Source organism: Pleurodeles waltl, chromosome 4_1 (genome assembly GCF_031143425.1).
Source record: "Pleurodeles waltl isolate 20211129_DDA chromosome 4_1, aPleWal1.hap1.20221129, whole genome shotgun sequence".
NCBI lineage: Eukaryota > Metazoa > Chordata > Amphibia > Caudata > Salamandridae > Pleurodeles > Pleurodeles waltl.
Window position 1 is genome coordinate 464,622,665 of NC_090442.1, and position 18,205 is coordinate 464,640,869.

Below are 18,205 nucleotides of genomic sequence, written 5' to 3' on the forward strand. Positions count from 1 at the left end.
TACCGCCCCCCACTCTCCACAGCCACAGTGGTGGGAGAGCTTTGAGAGGCCTGGGGCCTGGCTCTCATCCCTGGCAGCTGTCAGTAACCACTGTGGCTTGCTGTCCGGGTGGACAGAGTTATCCCTGGGGAGGGGACAAGTGTCACACCCCGGGGGTAGAGTGGGCAACACCACTGTGTTGGTCATGGTGGTACTATCCTGCTCCTGGGATACATCTGTGAGCAAAGTAAGGTTAGGTGCTGCACAGATGGGATCCGCAGGTAAGGAGAAAGGTTCCCCATGGGTTGGCTTAGTGGGCCCTAAGGGTATGGACAGAAGGATCCAATTGGAGTCAGGAAGGCGAAGAACTGGAGCATGCCCCTGCTGTTGTGGGCCTGGGTCCTTGTTCTGTCGCCTCAAACAGGGAAGTACATCAGGATAGTGATTGTTCTTCCCTGGCTTTAGGCTGGTAGGGGGTCATGTTGGACCTGGCTTTTTAACGGGGTAATCCCCAAACTTTTTGCCTCCTTCCTCCTATTTTTTTCTGACCTGTTGTTGTTGGCTTTTGACCTCTGGGCACCTTACCACTGCTAACCAGTGCTAAAGTGCATATGCTCTCTGTGTAAATGATACTATTGATTGGTTTATCCATGATTGGCTATTTAATTTACTTATAAGTCCCTAGTAGAGTGCACTATATGTGCCTAGGGCCTGTAGATTAAATGCTGCTAGTGGGCCTGCAGCACTGGTTGTGCCACCCACTTCAGTAGCCCCTTAACCTTGTCTCAGGCCTGCCATTGCAAGGCCTGTGTGTGCAGTTTCACTGCCACTTCGACTTGGCATTTAAAAGTACTTGCCAAGCCTAGAACTCCCCTTTTTCTACATATAAGTCATCCCTAATGTGTGCCCTAGGTAATCCCTAGAGCAGGGTGCTGTGTAGGTAAAAGGCAGGACATGTACCTGTATAGTTATATGTCCTGGTAGTGTAAAACTCCTAAATTCGTTTTTACACTACTGTGAGGCCTGCTCCCTTCATAGGCTAACATTGGGGCTGCCCTCATACACTGTTTAAGTGGCAGCTGCTGATCTGAAAGGAGCAGGAAGGTCATATTTAGTATGGCCAGAATGGTAATATAAAGTCCTGCTGACTGGTGAAGTCAGATTTAATATTACTATTCTAGAAATGCCACTTTTAGAAAGTGAGCATTTCTTTGCACTAAAATCTTGTTGTGCCCTTCAATCCACATCTGGCTAGGTTTAGTTGACAGCTCCTTCTGCATTCACTCAGACACACCCCAAACACAGGGTACTCAGCCTCACTTGCATACATCTGCATTTTGAATGGGTCTTCCTGGGCTGGGAGGGTGGAGGGCCTGCCCTCACACAAAGGACTGCCACACCCCCTACTGGGACTCTGGCAGACAGGATTGAACTGAAAGGGGGCTTGGTGCATTTCTTAGACACTCTTTGAAGTCACCCCCACTTCAAAGGCACAACTTAGTATAAAATAGGGCCTCTGCCCTACCTCATCAGACACTTGCTGGAGAAGAAACCTGAACCAGAAACCACATCCTGCCAAGAAGAACTGCCTGGCTGCTCAAAGGACTCACCTGTCTGCTTTTCTACAAAGGACTGCTGCCTTGCTGTTGGCCTGCTGCCTTGCTGAACTCTTGTCTGGCTGTAAAAGTGCTCTCCAAGGGCTTGGATAGAGCTTGCCTCCTGTTTCCTGAAGTCTCAGGACCAAAAAGACTTCTCTCTTCCACTTGGACGCTCCGTGCGCTGAAATTTTCGACGCACAGCTTGTTCCGCGGCAAGAAAAACGGCGCACACCGATGCTGATCGACGCGACGACCTTCGGGACGACCGAAACTTTGACGCACGGCCTCGCAAGGACAACGCCGCCGGACTTCCCAGGAGAAATCGACGCGACGCCTGCCGTGAGATCAAAACATTGACGCGCGGCCTCGCAAGGACAACGCCGCCCGACTTCCAAGGAGAAATCGACGCGACACCTGCCGTGAGATCAAAACTTTGACGCACGGCCTCGCAAGGACAACGCCGCCTGACTCCCAAAGAGAAATCGATGCGACGCCTGCCGTGAGATCGAAACTTTCACGCACAGCCCCGCAGAACGACGCGCAGCTGGAAAACAAGCAGGAAAATCCACGCACAGACCCGGGACATCTGGTAATCCCCACGATCCACAGAAAGAGACTGTCCGCGCGCTGGAAAACGACGCACGACTTCCCGCGTGGAAAATAACGACGCAAGTCCGTGTGTGCTGAGGAGAAATTGACACCCACACCAGTTTTCCACGTATCTCTTCTCCTGTGGCCCTCTGAGAAGATTTTCCACCAGAAACCAGGTACTTTGTGTTTGAAAGAGACTTTGTTTGCTTTCTAAAGACTTAAGACACTTTATATCACTTTTCAGTGATATCTTTACAAATTCATATTGCAACTTTGATCGTTTTGACCTGAAAATACCCAGATAAATATTATATATTTTTCTAAACACTGTGTGGTGTATTTTTGTGGTGTTATACTATGGTGTTGTATGATTTATTGCACAAATGCTTTACACGTTGCCTTCTAAGTTAAGCCTGACTGCTCGTGCCAAGCTACCAGAGGGTGGGCACAGGCTGATTTTGGATTGTGTGTGATTTACCCTGACTAGAGTGAGGGTTCTTGCTTGGACAGAGGGCAACCTGACTGCCAACCAAAAACCCAATTTCTAACAGTTTCCATGTGACTATTGTAAGCCAGATTCAAAGAACGTTTGTCAACTCTGCCACATTTGTGACTAACCCTACAAAAGCAGCAGTCCTCAATACAGAAAATACATGCCTTGGAAACGTAGCAGGTTGTCCAGCCCAGACTGTCACTTTGAAAATTATTGCACATTTTACAGTATTATAATATTGGAAATAAAGCAACGATGTCTATTTTGGTGTATGCTAATATCGGGATGTTTGTGTCAACAGATTCTCAAAATACTAAATGGAAAAATTTATGAAGTTATTACACATTATGGGAACAGAAGTTTCCTGCACCAAGAGCATGAATGGAAACTCTTGAATACTATACAGAAAAGGGTAAGTATGATTTGATGTCCATACACGTACACATAACCATGTATTTTGCAACACACATGCAACTAAAAACTCAGTGAATGATATTGAGCCCAGCCTCCTGGATGAAAAATGTAGTTTGAGTGTGGTCTGCGGGCTGCTAAAATAGTCACTTAATTACGAATTAGCAAATGTTTTTCTGTGAGTAATAATGTCTTATTTCAGTTTTAGGTGTGATTTAACCCTGATATAGGTAGAGTAAGACACGGTAACTGCCTATAAAAAAGTGTGTAAATCATACAAGTTTAAGACATCACAGAAAAAAAAACATTGTGAAATTAGACATTCTCTCTGGGCTGCTTACTTGAATGTTTTTCAGTCCGACCGCGTGGCATAGCTTCGCAGGCTGCTTTCAAGAAAATAACTTAGTATGCTGCGTGGTACTGCTTGGAAATAAGGCTACTTTTTCAATGATAGTGTTGTCATTGTAATACAAGGATGCATTTACAGGGTGATGAGTTAAGGCAAGTGAGAGTGTTGGGGGGATGGAGCCCTGGGGGACAAATAAGGGAATTCCATAGTGATTAGGGAGTAGGATGGGAGGTGACAGTAGAGCATGGAGAAAAGCATGCATGGTGTGGCAGGATCGGTTAATGACAGGATTATGCTTCAGGGCAGCGATATGGAAAGACGAAGAACAAATTGGAGAATGGGTTGGAAAGGAACGTCCAATATGACCCTGCAGTGGGTACCGCAGTAAATACAATTTCTTGTGAACTGTGACTGATCTGTCAGTCTACTTGAACGGGATAGGGAGGGCAAAAGGGTGAACCCGGCATTCCAGTAAAAGTAACCTTTTACTTTATTTCTGCAGTATGGCCCTCTGGGAAACAAACGTACCTTCAAAGGGATATTAATGGAGTGTGTGGTGCAACCACACAACACAAACAAAAATACAGTTATGAAGTAAAGACTGTAAAAGGTTGTACTAAGTAAATTTGAAATAGAAAATACCTATGAACAATAAATAAGGTTTTCAAAAGACATGAAAGAAACAAAACTGTTTGCATGAAGAAAATGTAAATAGACGTGCAAAGAGGGTTGACAGAATAGAGCAAAAGTCCTGGTACGATAGCAGCTTCCTCATGGAGTGCGTTTAGACTTACTGACAAAGTAACACTCATTGAAGTGTTGAGTGCAGCTGTGGAGCATCTGGGTCCAATGGTAGTGCTGGCTGGTGATCTGAACTGTGTGTTGGATATTAATTTGTACCTTCAGCCCCCTAGAGCTGACACCAAACCTGTGATTACAGGCGCTTTATGAGAGGCCATGGGAATCTGAGGTTACAAAGCAAAACATATTCCTTCTTTGTCTCAGCCATGGGCACTCATTGTTAGGGAAACTACTTTTTCAACCCTGTTCAGAGTGACACAAAGAAAACACAAACACCAGGCAAGGCTCTGGAACAGATGAAATGTTTGTTGAGGTACCAAGGTTTATTTGCAGGCCATGGCAGAACGCAGACGCACATCCCAGTGTTACGTCTTACAAGCTGGCATCTTCTGCCCTGAAGTATGTAAATCAGGCAGTTATATATGTTAATAAGTGTTGTTACAGCAAAACCCCAAAAGGGGACATAATCCAAACATGGGAACGCACATACAAAAGAAATGCTGCATAAACAAAACTTCAAGTCCTCAGAGTAAAAATATACATGCTGCAGTGTGAGCATGAACAAGTGAACAGACACCAGTGGACCCTAAGGAAAAGGGGGCTGGGTTGCTGACTGGCTGAACTTAAAGTGTGAGACTGAGCTAAACTTAACAACTTGGCTTGGAGAGGTTTGTTTGCACAGCTAGCATAGGAATCGGAAAGGTCAGCAGGGAAGTCTTGGAGCAGTGCTCGAATAGTAATGTGGATGAGTGGAGCCAACCTGTGAATGAGAGGAGCAAGCGTTTTGATAAGAGAAAAGTATTCAGATAATGGAGGAGAGAATTGGAACTGAAGTATCATATCTATAGGTACATACATGTGATATTACTTATATATATGTATATAATTATATATATACATATATATATAATATATTTTCCTCAACAATACCTCCTTTTTGATAGTAATATCATACACAATTGAAAAAATGTTTTATATATACATGGCAGAAGCATAGTAATAACAACATATCAATAAAATACATATCTTCGGATGGCATTACACATTATTTTAGATGAAATACAGATATTATCATCTAGCCATACACCTACGAGACATTCATTATTCATAGACAAAATGTTCTGCTAGTATCTAATGCATTCATGTGTTATGGGTCTATAGCCATTAAATCAAATATTTCTTTGTGTGCTTCCTCTATACCTTGTTGTATTCTAAGATATCTGTGGTCTAGTGTTCTGCTTTCCTTCTTATCTCGTATCAGAGCTTACAGAACATATCAAGAATGCACTTCTGAGTTCAAAGAAGACCTTTATTGTTGTTAATTCTTCCCCACCCACAAGTTCGTGAGAGATGAATTAATAGATTTCAAGCACATGTTGCAGCAATGAAAACAAAATATATCACAGTACTTCTCAGTTGCAATGTACACAGCAGGTTATATATATAATGCAAAGCAAAACAAATACTTCACCGTGTGAGAAACTATTTACAGCTTCATCTTTCTGGGGTCTGCAAGTTGATGACTCCGGTCAACTGTGAGAAAGAGATTATCTACCCACACGGGAGACTGGCAACTGGCACCAAGTTCCAGCCCGAAGTCAGGCAGATTTGAATCTAATTCTCTGCAACTCGAGTCATCCTTACCAAAGCGTGCCCCCTCCTCTCAGACCTGGGAAAACTACGCAAGCCTTTGGAGACTGGCCAGATCTCCTCGACTTCTCCTCTTCCCAAGCCTGAGCAGAAAGGAAAACACCAAATGTACTCTCTCTTATCAGGTCTAGTTTGGTGTGAAGAAAACATCTTGGTTCATCTTGTGCAAAAACACAGCTTGGAAAAATACAGCTAGGATTCTCAACTGCAATGTCTAACTCCACGTTAAAGGCAATAGGCAGCTAACCTAAATATCAAATGCAATGTCTAATGTCATGTCAAAGCCAATAGGCAGCTGAGCTGAATACAAAATGCAATGTCTAATATCATGTCAAAGCCAATAGGCAGCTAAACTGAATACAGCATGTCAAAGCCAATAGGCAGAATGCAGAATGTAATGGCTAATGCAATGTCAAAGCCAATACGCGGCTAAACTGAATACAGAAAGTAATGGCTAATGCCATGTCAAAGCCCATAGGCGGCTAAACTGAATACAGAAAGTAATGGCTAATGCCATGTCAAAGCCAATAGGCGGCTATACTAAACAAAACTTATAATGTGCTACTGGTGAACATTGAGCAACTAATATGCGCAGTGGTGAAACACAAAGTCATTGGTCAAACTCAATTAATATCATCACAGCTAGCTCCTGCTCTGTAGGAGGTTGAACTTTAACAGCAGAAAATAAATAGATGTTCTTACTACAGAATTGCGGAGCATGGAGCACAACACTGGAGGCAACACAAAAGTACCACTATTGTTGTAAAGATACTGAATAGTGCTAGAAATAAGCTCTTCAACCATCCTGTTGGTAACCATGACCAAAGCCAGGACCAATCATCAGAATCAGAAATGTTGTCTGCTCCATGAAATATTCTAACTGCTTTCTTAATTTGGGCGACATCCCTTGCTATGTTTCCACTTTCATTTAAAAAATAACAGCAAGAAGAATTCAATAAAACGCACAGTCCTCCTTGTTGTAGTGTCAGGAGGTCAAGGGCAATTCTATGTTGAATAGTCATGGCAGCCACTGAATTTATTTCCACCTGCAGTTCATGAAGTGCATCTCTTGTTGCATTGAATGCTATGGCTAGCTCAGCAGACATGTTAACATGGGCCAATACCAAATTATAAATACCATATCCAGGGATTGATATACGTGTTAGCTCAAAAAATAGACGTTGTCTAGCCTCCAGAATAGGTCTATGTACATCTCTTTTATACGTATGAGCGAAACTCCCCAAATGTAATGGCTCATGTGCTGCAATATGCGGCACAACTGAAATATTTGGTATTAGATAAGAAATAGCACACATGCCTTCCAAGTGCTGCGGAAGCACCTTGTAAGCCTTAGTTCCACAAATGAAATGCATACTGCCCTGTAACTGTGTGTCCAATGTGTGATATTTAGTGCGAGGAAGGCCTACCCTCAGGGAAAGAGTTCTGAAATTGATCACACCATTTATAATCAATCCATGCAGAATTTATAAGAGTAACATTTTCCCACAGTGCTATTTGAGAGCACCGAGCTGACATAAAGCATATTCTAATATTTTAGAAATCACATTTGGTGCACTAGCATAATCATTTTCTTGCTAAATTAGTGGATCATGTAGAAGACCATCAGGTGTTATCAACAGTGTCTCTCCATGAATAGTGATGTTCCAGTAATGTAAAGTGTAGGTAACTTTCTTTCCTTATGTCTTAGTTGTCCAGATCCTACTTATGAACTGTCCCTTATATTCCAGTTACCCGTGGTATCATCGAATTCTAATATGTTAGGACACTTGCTACTTGCTAGATATCCTAAGTATAGGGAAGCTGGGTTACATCCTGAAACTTTATGCTTTATACATACAGGAAAAGCACTGTCCTCGGCATTGTTTTCCCTCATAGGTGACGCTGGGTATTCAGCTTGAATATTTGGCAGTATGGTACAATGTGGGTTCCACCCATCTTTCCTTCTCCACAGTCCCAAGTTACATTTGGTATAAGGCATCCTTTTCCTTGTGCATAATTCTGTATTGGCACAGGTGTCCCATGTAAGCCAATGGGGTCATTGGGTGTCTGGATAATTCTCTACACATCCAGCAATTTTCAAGACCTAAGACTTGGGCTACTTTCTCATGTACTGCAATGAGGGGATGGTCAGCTGTTTGTCTAAATACGGGTAGTACATTAAAAATTAAGGTACTAAAAAATATTATTTGTACTCTGTGATGCATTTTTTTCTCCAAAAGTTATAGATATAGATATGAAGTCTGTTACTCAGTTCTAAGCCACTTTCTCTAATTGTCAGTAAGGCAATGGCATGCAGCGTGCTGTCTTTTGCTTCTCCTACTAGTCAGCAGTCGCCTTGTTCAGGGGTGGTTTCAGCGGTGTCCTCTTTAGTCTCTTTTTCTGCAGGTGTGACCATCACCTTTCTTCAAGACTACGTCGTGTGCGTCACTCAACTGCATCAGTTGGTGTCACCTGACACTTGATGAGGGGCCCTCAGCGTGGCTCTTAGGAATGGTCTGGTCTGTCTCCCCCTTTTCTGGTATGTTGCTCTGCTCCATGGGTTACAGGTGCTCATCTGTTGCAGGCACATCGGTCTTGGTTGTTGTTGCGGATCTGCACCTAGTGCCGCAAATCCACTGTACCTTCACGTCCCTGTACCTTCACCGCCGTCCACGTTACCAGGAGCACGAGGTGTGGCTCAGTCCACCTAGGACTAAGAAAACATCTTTTATTTTTCTCACCATGACCATGTCGCAAGCTTTAAAAGGATGTGTGGTCTCTGAGGTCAGATGGGGCAAAGCTTCCTTCACCTGGAGATGGTGATGCCTCAAGACTGATGCCAACTTTATAGCATACTCAGAAAAGTTTTCATCTGTCCACAGCGTTGCTGCTTGAGATGCTGGGAGAGGCAACTTAAACCCCAACTTAAACCCCACAGACATAGTACCTCATGGGGGGACAAAAGGGTTGCCCTAGTTGGCGTTGCCCTTATGGCATTCAGCACTAAAGGCAGCGCATCAGGCCATTTCAGGCCTGTTGCATCAGTTGTTTTTGCTAATCTATTTTTTAGTGTGGAGTTCATCCTCTCCACCTGTACTGAACTTTAGGGGTGGTAAGGGGCATGCAGTTTCCACTCTAGTCCCAAACACTCACACATCTTTTGCACAACTGCTGCCACAAATTCACCCCCTCTGTTGCCATTTATACCCTGGGGGACCCCAAATCGGGGTATGATATCTTTCATCAAGCATTGCACAACAGTTACCGCATCATTCTTCCTTGTGGGAAACACCTCCACCCATTTTGAAAATTGTTCCACACACACCAGCAAATATTTGAATCCATTCACTGGGGGCATATAGGCATATATTTGGTAAAGGGCCCCTGTGGTACTGGTAAGTGATCATGTGTATCCGGGCACTGGCCTTTAGTATGTTGGGCACAGACAAGACATTGGGAGCAGAATTGTGCAGTGAAGGCTGTTATCCCTGGTGCAAACCATTTCTGTATGATTAGCTCATTCATCCCCCTTGTGCCATGTGAGTGGGTCCATGAGCAAGCCTTGTAAGGGAAAGGAACATACAACATGGGGCCACAGGTCTTCCATCCTGGTGGACCCATAATCCCTCATCATTTTGCACACACCCAGCATCAATCCACACTCTTTCCTCAGCTAGTGTTGAAGACCATTGTGCTTACTTCACATCAGCTAGCAACATTTGTCTCTGAATAAGCTGAATTTTTAGAATGCTTTTTGCCATTAGTGGCACCATTTGTACTGGCTGTAACATGCTTTCTCTTGCTGCTCTGTCAGCCATGGCGTTTCCTCTGGCTATCTTACTATTAGCCCCTGTATGTGCCTCGCATTTTATGACTGCTATGCTGTTGGGTAGTAGTATTGCTTTTAACTAGTTCTTTACTAAAAGGCCATTTTGAATGGGGCTCCCTCCTGCTGTTATGAAACCACAATACTGCCACAGCTGGCCAATATCATGGACAACTCCAAAGGCATAACATGAGTCAGTATAAATGTTAACAGTTTTCCCCTCGGCTAGGATGCATGGTCTTGTTACAGCATACAGCTCAGCTTGCTGGGCAGATGTGCCAGGGGCAGAGCTGCACTTTCAATTATGGTGTCTACTGTTGTTATAGCATACCCTGCTCCGTAGTCAATGTCTGTTAGTCTGCTGGATGAACCATCAGTGTACCACTCATAGTCTGCCTTCTCTAAAGGTGTCTTCTGTAAATCTGGTCTGGGTGTGATGCATGTTTCTACAACCTCAACACAATCATGGTCAGGGGTCTCATCAGAATCACCCATTGCAGTTAATAATGTTGCCAAATTAACAGGTGGGCATTTCTTAATGGTGATATTAGTGTTAGACAATAACGTGATCTCGTAACTCGTGCGTCTGGCTGCCAAAAAATGCTGTGTTGCTGCTGATGACAAGAACAACTGTTCCGAATGTGACACATAAACAATACAAGGGTAGTCCATCACAATTGGAGCCACCCTCTCTACCATCACAAAGTCTGCGGCCACTGCTCTCAAACAAGCTGGATGCCCAGTCACTGCTCAAGGCAAAATCACAGAGTAATATGCCACAGGTCTTTTTCCAGAGCCATGCTACTGTGTCAGCACACCATTTGCAATGCCATTTTGCTCTTACACATAGAGATGAAAGGGCAGTTTGTAATCAGACAGCCCCAATGCTGGTGCAGTACATAATGTCCCTTTCAATTTCTTGAAACATTCTGCAAGTTCATTAGCCCATTCAACATTGTTAGGTGCACCTTGTAGTGTGAACTCATTATAGGATCTTTACTCAGGGATCCACTGGTGACAGTAGTTCATCCCCAGGAAGGACATCATTCCTTTCTTGGTGGACGGGGGCTGCATGCTTTGAATCACTTTTATTCTGTCAGGAGATATACTGCTTGCACCTTTGGATACCACCTAACCAAGGTAAGTCACCTCTTTTTGGCAGCACTGAAATTTTGCCAATGAGGCTTTGTGTCCTCTCTTTCGGAAGTGGTGCAGCAGAGCTACAGTGTCTTTTTCACAAGCCTCAAGTAATGGAGATGCCACAAGGAGATCACAAGCGTATTGCAAGATGACACTACTACCTTCTAGATGTAAGCTGCCCAGGTCTCTCTTTACTGCCTTTGCATAGACGGTGGGACTCTCTGTGAAGCCTTGGGCCACTCTTGTAAAAGTATACTTGGTATCTTTTATTTTGAAGGCAAAAAGGTACTCACTCTCTGGATGGACTCTAGTACTAAAGAACGCACTTGAGAAATCTATAACTGAAAAGTACTCTGCTTCTGCAGGTATAGAAGATAATATAGTATTGTTGTCAGGCACAACAGGTGCTAAGGGAACCACAATGTTGTTTATCTGGCGTAAATCCTGTGTGAATCTATACTTCCAGTGTTGCCCTTGGGCAATGGAATTATTGGACTATCACAGGGGCTGTTGGCTGTTTTAATGATATCCTGTTGTAAAGGAGACTCAATCACAGGTTTTATTTCCTCCTCTGCCTGAGGTGACAGTCTATACTGACACACATACGGTAGTTCTGCATTTTCCTTAAGCATTACTTTATGAGGAGGGCATGTTTTTAACAATCCTTCATTTTTGTGTTTTGCCCAAACCCCTGAGTTCACTTGTTCAAGAACCTTGTTTTGTGTCAGCTGTAAAGCCATATTCCCTTCAAGCTTGTCAAAAACTGCAGCCCTGTCATTTCTGAGCATACACAACGTCCAACACCATCCTTCTCCATCTCCCAACACAGACACAATTCCCAAAGGAAATGTAAAATCCTTAGTTCTTGGTAAGTTCTGGAGACGTTTGACCATGGGGCCCAAATCAATAGGGTAAAATCCTGGTGCTACAGCTATAGACATGTGTGGTTCTGAAGCTGGCACTTGAAATAACCTCCCTTCCTGTGGTCCTAGCTCAATGCTCACAGCACACCCCTCTTTTCCTACATACAATGTGTCTTCGTGCAACTCCATTGCCCAGTACAAATATTTGTCTGCCATTTAGGCATACCATTCAGGCACGGGGCTTGTAAAAAATGCTGCAGTACAGTGTCTGGGCCCAGGTAATAATGCCAACTACACTAATTTAGTCACTAAGGCACTCTCAGTGTCAGGGCTGTATTTAAACAGTTCTTGAAACATGTCATTGTAGAAATCTCCCTGTAACGGAGTCCATTGGTAGCATGTTGGAGAGAGAGGCAAGACAGGGTTTGGACATAACATAATTTCTAAGCAGTAAGTGCTCTATTAACCAATTCTAATCTATCCTCAGTCACTTGTAAGTAAATCCCATTTTGTGAAAAATTTAATGTTGCATGCAATTTACAGGGGAGGTCTCTTCCCAGCAAATTGATGGGTGCGTTTCGTGACAGGAGAAACTGATGGGTCATTGTGAAATCCTCAATAGAAACTGGAAGGAGTTTTGATAACTTCATGCATCAGCATTCCATTTACAGCTACAGTAGTTACTGTTTTACCACTACTGGGACCCAACTTGTTTCTTACTGCAGAGATAGTTGCACCGCTGTCTATTAGGAAATCAATTTCCCTACCGCCTACCTTAATTGGGAACATGGGATTCTCCTCAGGAGTGTCAGATACCTTCATCTAAAGCACTTGGCTCACCGGTTTTCTGTTGTTTGGGTCATCTCTCTCTCCACATGGTCCTATGCCGATCCATGTTGTCCTGAACAGGGTTCATCAGGAAGTGCTGTGTTTGCTTGAGGTCTCTAGACATGGGTGGTGCTGATAACTGGACCTCATCCCTGTCAAACCTGTCATACCTGTTGTTTCTATCTTTTCTCTCATACCAGTGATTTCTGTCATTTCTAGCTCTTCTACCTCTATAACTTTTACAATTTTAGCCCCAGTGCCCATACTTCTGGCAAACATAGCACTGATCACCACTCTTGTCTCTTCTCTGGTATCCTTGTCCTTTATTCTGTCTATGCTACGCCCCCTGATAGTACATTCCCTCTCGCTCCTCCTCTCATTATACTTCCTGCAACATCATCCCTTTGTCAGTTTTAGCTCAGTCCTTTTTTACTTTGAAAATACCGTCCCTTTCCATAGTTGCCAGAAGCGTGCACAACTCTTGATATCCTTTAGCAGACCAGTCAGGGTGGTGTAGGTTATACCTCTGGTCCACAGATGCTAATAATCCATTCATAAGTGTCTGAGTTGCCAATACTTTATATGCCTCTGTCATGCGTGGTACACCTGCACTATTATCCCATGCTTCATTGAACCTTAGGATGTAATCAGCCACAGATTCACCTGACTTCTGCAACGTGGCTGTTACTTGCGAAAAATCACCATGTTTCACTGCTAGGCCATTTATTGTGCCCCTGACAGACTCTAATCAATTCATCAATCTATTTTCTGTTACATCCATATTATTAGTCAGTATTGTCCAGGCCCATTCCTGTGGAATTTGGAACGCACTCTTTACTAAAGACCATCTGCTACCTTTCCTAGTTTTAGTAACATTTCTACGTCATACATTTTTTATGGAGCCATTCATAATATTTCACACTGGGTGTGAATGGGTCTGGGGCATCCTTAGACATCGGAGCTGCTTCCAAGGGGGTCCATGGTTTTAACATTGCTGCCCCTCCTAACACTATTTTTGGTGCAGTCATTTTAGGGTTTAATAGTACATCATCAGTATATGAATTCTCACCCTTTCCTTTTAGTGCCCGTGTGCATGACTGTGTAAGTATCAGCTGTTCTCTGCTATCTATCTCACCATGAAGATTATGAATGGAGCGTTGTATTTTCTCCCTTTCTGTTTTCACCTCTTCCTGGAACCCATCTGCCTCCCGCCTTAGGTGAGCTAACTGCCTATGTTCCTCCTCATTGGTTTTCCCTTCTGCACTCATCCCTAAATCCTCCCTTAGACCAAAAGAAGTGGAGTTTGGGACCGGGGTTTCAAAACAAGCGGTATGTCAACCCCAAAGGACAGGTGTCTATTCAGGACTGGTGTTGTGGCACCACCTTCTCTGGTACTAGCTGACATGTCAGATGCCCTAGTTAAATCACCCTCCAGGGATATATGGAAATTAGGCACAAGTGGCAAGCCTGGTTTTGGACCCAGAGCCTGCTTGTGTGTTTTATTTCTTTCCCAATGTATATAAGGGCCTGTGACTGATGGGTAAATTGAAGTTGTTTAAGGAGGTAGAACTGGCCCTGCAGAATGGATGCTTTGTTCCAATGTTAGGGGACTGCTCTCATTGTTCCCTCTACCTGTGCTCCAGGAATTGAATTCACTTTTCACACCCAATCTCTGTCTTTTCCTTTCTTCCTCTGTTAATAACAGTATTTCTTCCTCAGGTAATGTACTACTAGTTATTTGCTCATTGTTCTCTCCTTCCCCTAATTGTACATCAAGGCCATGAGGCTTGGAGGTGATAATCAGTTTCTTCAATTTATTTATGTCGATATACACTTGGCGGTGAGTCCAAATCAACAGCAGAGCAGCCCTTCTAGAAGTAGTGGTATTTGGTATTGTTTAACTCTGTCTACTTCAGTTGTTGTCAAACCACAGTGGTTACATAGTAACAAAAAATGCTACTCTGTTTGCACATAGTTACTTAATTCTAATAAACACTGGCTATATGTTGTATATGTTGTTGTGTTGTAGTAAGGAAAAGGTCTATGCGTGCGTATTATTGGTGGGCGGCTGAGAAAAAGGAATATAACCTATCTGTTGGATGCTACCGGCGCCAGATGTCCATCAGCCGTGCCAGCCACTCCTGGAAGCCCTTTGAAGAGGCTCCTGTTTGGTCATATCTCTGGTTAGACCTATCTAGCTGTGAGTCCGGAACTAGGTTAAAATCTCCACCTACCACAATGTCCTCGCCAGGTGTCGTCAGTACCTTCCCCAGTGCGTCTTTCAAAAAACTCTTCTAGCTCTCGTTCAGCCCGTATATATTGGCTACTGTTAGTTTACACCAGGGAATGACCATATGTAGTGAGAGGAGCCTCCCCGGGACCTCTGTCTGTGTCTGAGTTACCTTCCCTGGAAAGCTCTTGGCCAGCAAGATAGCCACCCCGCCCTCCTTCCCTGTCCCGAGGAATTAAACTGGCGATCAAACCAACGAGACCGCAGTCTCTTCCAGTCTGTTCGAAGCAGGTGGGTCTCTTGTAGTAGGCAATATCACTCTTCGACTCACTAAGCTGTAAAAGAAGGGCCTGCCTTTTTACAGTTGTGTTAAGACCCCGAACATTAAGACTAAGAATGGTCACCATTGAGGCATTTAATGTGGATTGCAATGGGTCGGTAAGCTGGCTCAATCAGTAGGATGACAACACGACAGCGAAACCTGTAGTCGGTGGGGTTGCAGAATATTACCTCTCCTAGAGCAAAGCAGGAAAAGAAAAGGGTAAGGGGGAGGGAACAAACAACTGGGTCTGAACGTTGAAAAAAGTTCCCCGCTTGGGAACTACTGTAGACATATTCGGGGGCAGCTTGGTCCGCAGTCCACCTTTGTGCAACCTCCTCTCCATGAGGGGTCAGAGCTCCGCCGTCTGCAGTGGCTTGAAGGCTTGTCTTTACTGGGTCAAGGTCACCCGATGCACTCATCTCCCAGGTGACATGTAGGCCCTCAAAGGATGGGAGGAGGGGGGAGAGAACCCCTGTGATTTATTGTGTGTCATCAGTGTTCTGAGTCTGCTTCTGATACACTGTCCTAGCTGGGTAGACTCCGGATCAAGGCTGCTCTTTCCTTCTCACTTTCAGCTGTCGTTGGTTTATGGGGTTTTTTCCTCCTGTTGTGGGGTTTTGAGCGGTTCCTATCGCCTTGTGAAGGTCGCTTCCGGGTGCGTAACCGTCGGGGCTGGTCCCGTAGACCCAGGGCATCCCCACAAGGGCTTGTGCATCTTCCAGCATGCGGATGCTGCGGGTTTCGTTCAGCCAAACAAATTGCAGATTAAATGGATGGCCCCATTTGTATCTGATGTCTTTCTCATGTAGAAAGTCCGTGACCGGCCGCAGGGTTCTGCGGCGCTGCAGTGTCAACAACAGGTCTTGAAAGAGACCAGTTCTGTGCCCTTCAAACTTGATCGCATTTTGGTCGCGAGCTGCCTCCAGTATGGTCTCCCGTTGACTATAATCGTGCAAAAAGGTCAGTATATCCTGAGCCTGACCCGGCGATCTGTGGGGCGGTCAGCCCTGTGTGTTCTGTCCAGTATAATGGCCTGGTCCTTTAACTCCGGAGCCACATGTTTAAAGAGACGTACCACAAAGTCCTCTAAGGGGCCCGGTACTGCCTGCATCGGGATGCCTTTTATATGAATAATAGATCGCCGGGATCGATTTTCCAGGTCTTATAACTGATACTGCAGTTCTTGGTTCTTATCTTGCAGGGTGAGGAGTTCCCGTCTGTGAGAGTCAACTTCTTCCTCCTGTGCGTCATGGGTCTGCTCCAGTATGTCCATATGCTGACCCAGATCGGTCACCTCTCTCTTGTGGTCCTTGACTTCCATTGCAATGTCCCACTTCAATGTGGCAAAATCTTCACGAAGGGAGCCAAAAAGTTGTTCCATGAATGCCCTTGCCAGAGGTGCCTCTCCGCCCTCTACCTGACTTGTGTCTGTCGCCTCCCCTTCCTCTGCCACTGGGGTATCTGATTGAACTGTTTTCTTGGCCGGCGTTTTATTAAAAAGGTCTTTAAGGGAGCCCTCCTTTTTGCCATGTCTCTAGGACGCCATTCTAGTTTGCTCTTTTTCTGCCGAGGTTGAGTCTCTTTGGCTGTGCCCTGGCGAGACCTCTGCATAAAGGTGCATTCAACTAGCATCCTGACTCACCACGCCAGCCCATGGCCGGGTCCAATGCCAGATCCCAAATCCGCGTCTAGGGCAAGAGGCCCCTCCTCACAGTTCGCGGTCCGCCGGCTGGGTCGTTCACGGGAACAGGTGATCCCGCTGCAGTGTCTCCAGAGGCCTACCCGGTAGGCACCAGACTATCTTCCCTGGGTCAACCACAGACCTATATTTGACGTTGGGAGTGGTTGTCACCAAGTGGCGGGGAATCCTATCAGTTTCTCCCGTTCTGCCCTTCAAAGGGCTCAGTTTCACATCCCTTCAGTGTTGCTGTTTATTCCTATTCTGGCCTCCCTCTGTGTCTGTTTGCCAATACCCGACAGTTGAACCGCCTCGCCTGCCAACTGCCAAGGCCTCCACGAAAGACCGCCCCGGTAGGCCTGGACCACTTGTCTTCTGGGACCTCCTGCCAGGCCTTGGCCGCCGTGCTCCCTTCTCTCCCCCTTGCGTGGCTCTCTCTTCGACCGCGGGCCCTGAATCACCTGTCAGTCCGGGCCCACGGCCCGTCTCGCTGCACCAGCCCGCGTATTCTGCCTGGGACGGCTGCGGCTGCTGTAGGGCCCCGCACCCAGCTGGGCCACCTCCTCGCCCAGGACTCAGGATACGCCTCCTGGCCTTGCTGCTCTTCAACCTCGTCTAGCCTTGATGATCGCTGTTCTTCTCTGGTGCCGCTCCTTCAGGCCGCCCAATGGGCCCTCCGCTACATCTGGCCCCTGAGTTGTCTCTGCCACACCTTCAACGGTGCCCACCATGTCTGTGTCCCCCCGCGAACGCCTGTCAAATGCGGGGGTGGAGGAGCGGAGGCACAGGGCCCTCACCGCTCAATGGGCCTTCTCTCCCGCAGGGGCAGCGCATGCGGCCCATCCGCCACTCTCGTTTGGGTGCCGGCCCAGGACTGCATTACGCGCCCCCCACAGCTCTCAGCTACAGCCGCATCCGGCCCCCAGGAGGGCCAGCAAGCTTCACCCCTCTCCCGGCTGCAGTTCAGGGCTCCCAATCAGTTTTTTTTACGGTGGCCGGCGACAGAGCTCCGAGAGGACGCTCCTACTCGGCGGCCATTTTAGCCACGCCCCAGCTGTTGAAAATTTAGAGGCACAACATAAAAGTTTTTCTTCTCTAATGCAGTGCTGCACTACTTTACATATAATTCAAAAGCATTGCAATGAAACATAGTGGCACATTTACACTTAATCAACACACACTTCAAATACAGCCATTGATCAATGGCAGACTGTTGGTTTGTGCACATTTCAAAATAATTTCCCTATGTTCCAGTGCCAGCTGATCAAATGCTTCCCAAGCCACACTCTTGGAGGGTTTTAATTTATTTATTTATTTTCTCTCTGGGGTTCCCATAAAACGAAAACAAGTTCTCTTCTCCCTGGCCCAGGCTCTTCTGCGTGGTCTTATTATTACAAATTTGCCACTATCATTTAACTTAATGATACGGATAACTTAGTTACTTCT